This window comes from Phascolarctos cinereus, unplaced genomic scaffold (genome assembly GCF_003287225.1).
Source record: "Phascolarctos cinereus isolate Bilbo 61053 unplaced genomic scaffold, phaCin_HiC Scaffold_5;HRSCAF=322, whole genome shotgun sequence".
Lineage (NCBI taxonomy): Eukaryota > Metazoa > Chordata > Mammalia > Diprotodontia > Phascolarctidae > Phascolarctos > Phascolarctos cinereus.
Window position 1 is genome coordinate 202,864,689 of NW_027555958.1, and position 6,793 is coordinate 202,871,481.

Genomic DNA, 6,793 nt, shown 5'->3' on the forward strand with positions numbered 1-6,793 from the left:
AAAAGGCAAAAAAAAAAACCTAGAGTGAAAGAAGTGAGGCAGATGAGCACTGTTTGAACCTTACTCTCACCAGATTTGGCTCAAGGTTGGAATAACATAATCAGGTATAGAAATCTAACTTGCCCTAGAGGCAGTAGGAGGGAAAAGCTGAAAGAATGGGGAAGGGGGATAGAAGGAAGGGAAAAAGTAGTAGGGTTAAAGGGGAAGACAAGGGAGGGGGTCTAACAGAAGGGAGGTGAGACTGAGGGAGACTGTGGTCAAAAGCAAACCACTAGTGAAGATGGAATGGGAGAAAGGAGAAAGGAAATTACAAGCAGGGGGGAAATAGGATGTAGACAAAGACACAGAGAGTAGTTCTAACTGTGAATGTGAATGGGATGAACTCTCCCATAAAATAGAAGTAGATGGCGAATGAATTAAAAACTATAATTCTACAATTCGTTGTTTACAGCAAACACATTTGAAACAGAGAGACACACACAGAGTAAAGGTAAAAGGCTGGAGAAGAATATATTATGCTTCAGATTGTTGTACCGAGAAATCAGCCAGCGAGGCCCAGACGTAATTTTAAATGTGGATTTCTTATTGCGCGGCTGCAAGGGGTATGCACAGCCAAATCAAGCAGCACCGATCAGGGGTTGAGCTAGGGTTTATAAGGGGTTTCTTCAAAGGGTACAAGATAAGATTGCATAAGCAGTGTAACAAAAGCCAGAACAAGCAGGAATGTTACAGGTCAGAGATCACACAAACCAGACCAGGTGGCCTGGTCTCTAGTATAAACTAGGATTATCTAAAGCAATTATGTTGCAAGCTTTTCTGTCCACTTGTGTGGGAGGTACGGTGCTATGCTAAGCTGTGCAGGAGTATATTCCTCCATTATCTAGATTGTTCAGGCAGAGAGACCTGGGGCAGGATGGAGCAATAATTTCTGTTTTTCATGGTTTAAGGGGCTTGTTTCTAAGATAGTAAAATAATGTCCTGTATTACAAGATGAAGTTAAAAAAAAAGGCCATCGGCTCATTAGGGCAGGCTGCAATCCATGGAGGAAGGTGCTGCCAGGGCCCCATCCTGCCTGGCCACTTGCAGGAAGGCTGTGGCTGCGTTGGAAGTAATCAGTGGGACCAGCTATTCGAGGTGCTGAAGGCAGCCAAGAACAGGAAGAAGGAAGGCAAACAACAGCGGCAGCGGACCTAGGGCCCAAGAGCGAGGCGCAGACCGTGGGCTAGGCTGGCGGGGGTGGGGGGTGGGATGAGTAGGAGGGAGTGCCAAGAGCGTGCCCTGGAAGCCTCTGAGCAAGGAGTCACAGAAGGACCACAAGAACCCACTGCTGCCACTGCTGCCAGCTTGACCAATGCAGCTGTGGACAAGAAGCACGAGGACCCTGCCACTGCCGCCACGCTCAAGAAAGAAGGGATAAGAGGAGTTGATAGATGGCCTGACCAGCAACTTCAGTGTAAAGGAAAACCACTTGATGAGAGACTGGAAAGGCGACCACCTCCTGAGCAACAATTTGAAAAATCAATTGAAGTGGGAAGGAGGAGAATTTTCGGTTGATAAGCCTATCATTGACCGGCCGATCCAAGGTCGTGACGGTCCTGGGGGAAGAGGACGTGGTGGTCGTGGTTGTGGAACGGGCAGATGAGATGGTTTTGGTTCTCGTGAAAAGAGGGAGTTTGATAGGCATAGTGGAAGCATCGATCTGCTCTGAAGAAGGAGGACAAGCGTGGTGAAAGTGGCTCACATAATTGAGAAATGGTCAAAGACAAGTTGACTGACTTGGAGAAGACCACTGTGACCAAGGAGACCCCTGAAGGAGAAGCGCACCCAATGGCTGATATAGAAAATAAAGAAAATTTAGTGGAAGAGGTAAAGGAGGAGGGTCCCAAAGAAATGACCTTGAATGAGTGGAAGGCGATTCAGAATAAGGACCAGGCCAAAGAAGAACTTAATATCCACAAACCCAACCAGGGTGGTGACTGTCAGTGTTAGAAGGGCTTCGTGCTCCACAAATCCAACAGCGAAGAGGCTCACACCAAAGAATCTGTGGTGGATCATCACTTCCATAAGCCAGCCAATGATATCACATCCCAGCTAGAGATCAATCCTAAGTCACCTGGCTCGTGGTGGCAGAGGTAGACAAGGCGGAGGTCGGACGAGGCAGATGGCCCAACTGCAGAAGCAGAACTGGCAAGTAGTGCTTCTGCCCCTGATGTAGATGACCCAGAGGCTTTCCATGCTCTGGCCTAGACTGAATGTCCACAGTGACCCGGCTCCTTTGTGGACCCTTCTCCACCAGGCTAGCATGTTTAACAATCCTGAACAACTAAGAAATTTTAAAAAAAAAAAGACTGGCATTCAAACAATTCGCACCTAAAGACTGAATTTTATCTGTTTTGAAAATGAACCTCTCTCCATACACAGAAGGAACAATATGGTGGTCAGTTTTGTATTTAGAAATGTAATAGGAGCAGGAATGTTTTCATAATTTTCAGAGATTATGCATTCTTCATGGATACTTTTTTGTATTGCTGCTTGCAAATATGCATTTCCAAACTTGAAATATAGGTGTGAACAGTGTGTACCAGTGAAACCTTTCATTTCATTTGTGTTTTTTAGTTAAGGATTTTCAATGTTTTCCCTAAACACAAACTGCTTTTAACAATTGGACGCCATTTGTACCTACTTTGCGTTTGTCACATGTGGTTAAATGGGACATGTAAACTTAATTTGGCAAACTGGATTCTGTGTGGAATACTAACTTCTGAAGTATTTTAACTTAAGCTTTAGTAATTTTACTCTTGAAAGGACTGTTGTGGTACCTTTCATGTATGCTAGATGTTTATATAGAGACCATATCAGTACTTGAAGAGATTCCAAGCACATTGGTTGTCACATAATTCTTGATCCAGCAGTAATGCACGGTTCATTAGGCAAAAGTTAGGCCTTATTCACCCTTCCAACTATTTACACTTTGATTTGAAATTTTTTCTCTTTCAATTACAAAAAAAAAAAACAATTAGATTCCTTGTTTGGTAAATTGTTTAAACTACTTACTATTGGTGAGGCAAATTATCCTGTCACATAAGAGAGGTGGTGGTGGGATGGGGTCGAGGAAGGTCTTGATTTGGTTAATGCAGCATGTTTGGACTACTTCTGAATATGTGGATATGATTTAGATGTGTCCAAGGTTGATGAGAAATTGTGTATCCTTCCATTATCTGGAAGCTGTGTTCTGAAGAAACCAAAAGGTCCTTGCTAGGTAAAAAGGAGGGAAGAGTTTAATTTCCTGGAAGAGAAAACTAGACTGTTTTGAAATGGTGGGAACTACAGCATGCTGCCTGAAATACATGCCAGAAACCTCCTACTGTTTTCTACATTTGCTATATGACTTGCATTTCTGGTATCCAATTGCCAACAGATGGGTATGTTTGTTCTTTCCCCTCCCCCCTTGAGAACTTCTCCCCTTCTGGAAAATTAGGTTAATAATTTATCCCTGTGAACAGGAGCATCACAACTTTCTAAAGACTGAACTTGGCATTAGCAACTAATAGATTTTTTTTTTGGGGGGGAGGGTTTGCCACATTTATTACAATAATAGGAAACAGGATTTTCATTTAATGCTAAATACTTTAAACAAGTTGTTTGTAAGTTTTGTTTTACTGAGATAGAAAAACAAATGATACCCTATTTAAAAAAAATAAACAGGACAAACAAAGTATTAGAGAACTTTGAATATGAAAATGACAAACTCTTTGGCTTGCTTAACTAGACCTTTTCTACAGAAAAAAAAATTACTTGTACAAGAGTATTAACACAAGTTGATTGATTCTTTAATGCATTTACTTCGCTTAATCTCTAGAAAGGAGTGTATACAGTACAGCAGGGAGTTAGGGTTTCCATTCTGAGTGATCTTTCTCTGCTGGTATTAGTTGATCTTGACACTAAGTATGTTCATGCTGCATTTGTGCTAACAGAACAGTCTCCTTCAAGTACCTGATATCAAGAGGTGTAAATAGAAATCCTGTGGGGATTGCACAGACATAGCCTCAGGGGATCAGTGTGGTGGTCGCTCCTTAAGAAATGTAGTCTACTAGCCCAGTGACTCACCAGCTTTGTTTCCTATGCACAGATGTTTAAAACTGCTAGTAATTCAGATAGCACTTTCTAGTCTCCGACTTTATTGGTTATTGTTTTCATTATCACCTTAATCCTTCCAACTTCTAGTATACAAGCAAATAAAGGCTTGAATCCACTGTTCTGTTCCAAATCAGATCACAGAGCAATATTTGCATTAATATGTCAAATACATAATGATTTTTAAGCTAGCATGTACTTTAAATTTGTTTAATGTGTTTCTCTGATAGATGTAAATTTGGCTCTTGGTTCATTTTGTGACCCAATAAAACTGTGAACATATCTCTTTTGTGAGTAAAAACTGAAAACAAAGGTTTATTTTTATGCTCTCTTTAAAAAGAAAGGCAGGGAGAGCAATATTGATCAAAGACAAAGCAAAAGCAAAAACAGATCTAATCAAAAGAGTTAAGGAAGGAAACTACATCCTGCTAAAAGGTACCACAAACAATGAAGCAATATCATTGCTAAACATATATGCACCAAATGATATAGCATGCAGATTCTTAGAGGAGAAGTTGAGGGAGTTACAGGAAGAAATAGACAACAGAACTATAGTAGTGGGGGACCCAAACCTCCCCCTCTCTGAACTAAATAAATCTAACCACAAAAACAAACAAACAAACAAACAACAACAACAACAAAAGAAGTTAAGGAGGTGAACAGAAATTTAGAAAACTTAAGTATGGCAGACCTCTGGAGAAAATTGAATGGGATAGAGAGGAATAAACTTTTTTCTCAGTGGCACATACACAAAAACTGACCATGTACTAGGGCATAAAAACCTCACAATCCAGTGGAGTACAGTAGAAATATTAAATGAATCCTCTACAGATCATGATGCAATTAAAATTATATGTAATAAATGGCCATGCAAAGATGGACTAAAAATAAATACAAGCTTAATAATATAAACTTAAAAAATGAATGTCAAATAACAAATCATAGAAACAATCAATAACTTCATTCAAAAGAATGACGACAACAAGACAACATACCAAAATTTATGGGATGCAGCAAAAGCAGTTCTTATGGGAAGTTTTATATCTCTTAATGCTTACATGAATAAAATATAGAAAGGTCAATGAATTAGGCATGCAACTAAAAAACCTAGAAAAAGAACAAATTAAAAGCTCTCAATTAAATACCAAATTAGAAATACTAAAAACCGAATGAGAAATTAATAAAATTGAAATTGAGAAGACTATTACACTAATAAAAAACCAAACAAAGAAACAAACAGAATTGACCAAAAGGAATAGGAGGTCCAAAAGCTCATTAAAGAAAATTATTCCTGGCTGAGCCAATATGGCAGAGTGAAAGCAGTGACTTGCTTGAGCTCTCCCCCAAATCCCTCCAAATACTCATAAAAAATGTCTCTAAACAAATTCTGAAGGAGCAGAACCCACAAAAGACAGAGTGAAACAAATTTCCAGCCCAAGATAACCTGGATGGTTTATCAGAAAGGTATATCTCGCAGGGCTGGGAGCACAGCGCAGCACAGTGTGGAGGAGCAGGCCACAGAGGACTGAATCTTGGGCAGCTGTGGAGGTTTCCAGACACCTCAATCGATGAATGCCAAAGACAACTTAGAAGGTCAGTTGGAAAAGTCTGTTTCTGCAGTGAAGAGATGGGAAGGTGAGGTCTCACCTCCATTCCCCAAGAGAGTGGCCCTAGGCGGGGCAGCTACTTCCTGAGCTTCCAGCCTGAAGACTGAGGGGGAATCCAGTGGCTGATCAGAGAGGGATGGCAGGGATCTCTTTGCCAGTGCTGAAGTAGGAGTCTTTTGCTTTACCCGTGTTTGGATCTCGGTCACAGTTCTGGGTGGCAGTGCTGGGGTGAGAAGGAGCACTGGCTTGGAGAAGCTTGTAGTGGCTGAGAGGAGGAACCCCTCCTCACAGTTACAGGACAGAAAGGAGTACTAGTGGTCACAGGGCAGGAAAGCAGTAAACATCTCCACCCTTATCATACCACCTTGGAAGAACTGAAAATTTACAGGTCCCTACAAGTATCTCTGAAAGTAGCTGTACAAACCCCTGAAGCTTGGGATAGTACACTCTCCACATTGGAAGCAGACTCTTACCTTAACAAAGAGTAATTGTCCAGGATCATGAGCAAGCAGCTCAAAAAGAATTAGACTATATTATCTTACTTTGGTGAAAAAGATCAGAATATACAACCAGAAGAAAACAAAGTCAAAGCTCCTACATCCAAAGCCTCCAAGAAAAATATGAGTCAGTCCCAGGCTTTGGAAGAGCTCAAAAGGGATTTTGAGAAACAAGTAAGGGCAGTAGAGGAAAAACTGGGAAGAGAATTGAGAGTGATGCAAGAAAATCGTGAAAAACAAGTCAACAGCTTGCTAAAGGAGACCCAAAAAAATACTGAAGAAAATAACACCTTAAAAAATAGCCTAACTCAAATGGCAAAAGAGGTCCAAGAAGCCAATGAGGAGAAAAATTCCCTAAAAAGAAAAATTGGCCAAATGGAAAAGGAAGTCCAAAAGATTCCTGAAGAAAATACTTCCTTATAAATTAGAATAGAGCAATTGGAAGCTAGTGACTTTATGAGAAATTAAGACATTGTAAAACAAATCCAAAAGAATAAAAAAATTAGAAAACGTTGTGAAATATCTCATTGAAATAACCAGTGACCTGGAAAATAG

The 6,793-nt window shown here is 40.5% G+C and overlaps 1 pseudogene; it reads left to right on the top strand.

Moving 5' to 3' along the window:
* Positions 1-1,248: 1,248 nt before the first annotated feature.
* Positions 1,249-2,247, top strand: LOC110217927 (SERPINE1 mRNA-binding protein 1 pseudogene; annotated as a pseudogene).
* The last annotated feature ends 4,546 nt before the right edge of the window (positions 2,248-6,793 follow it).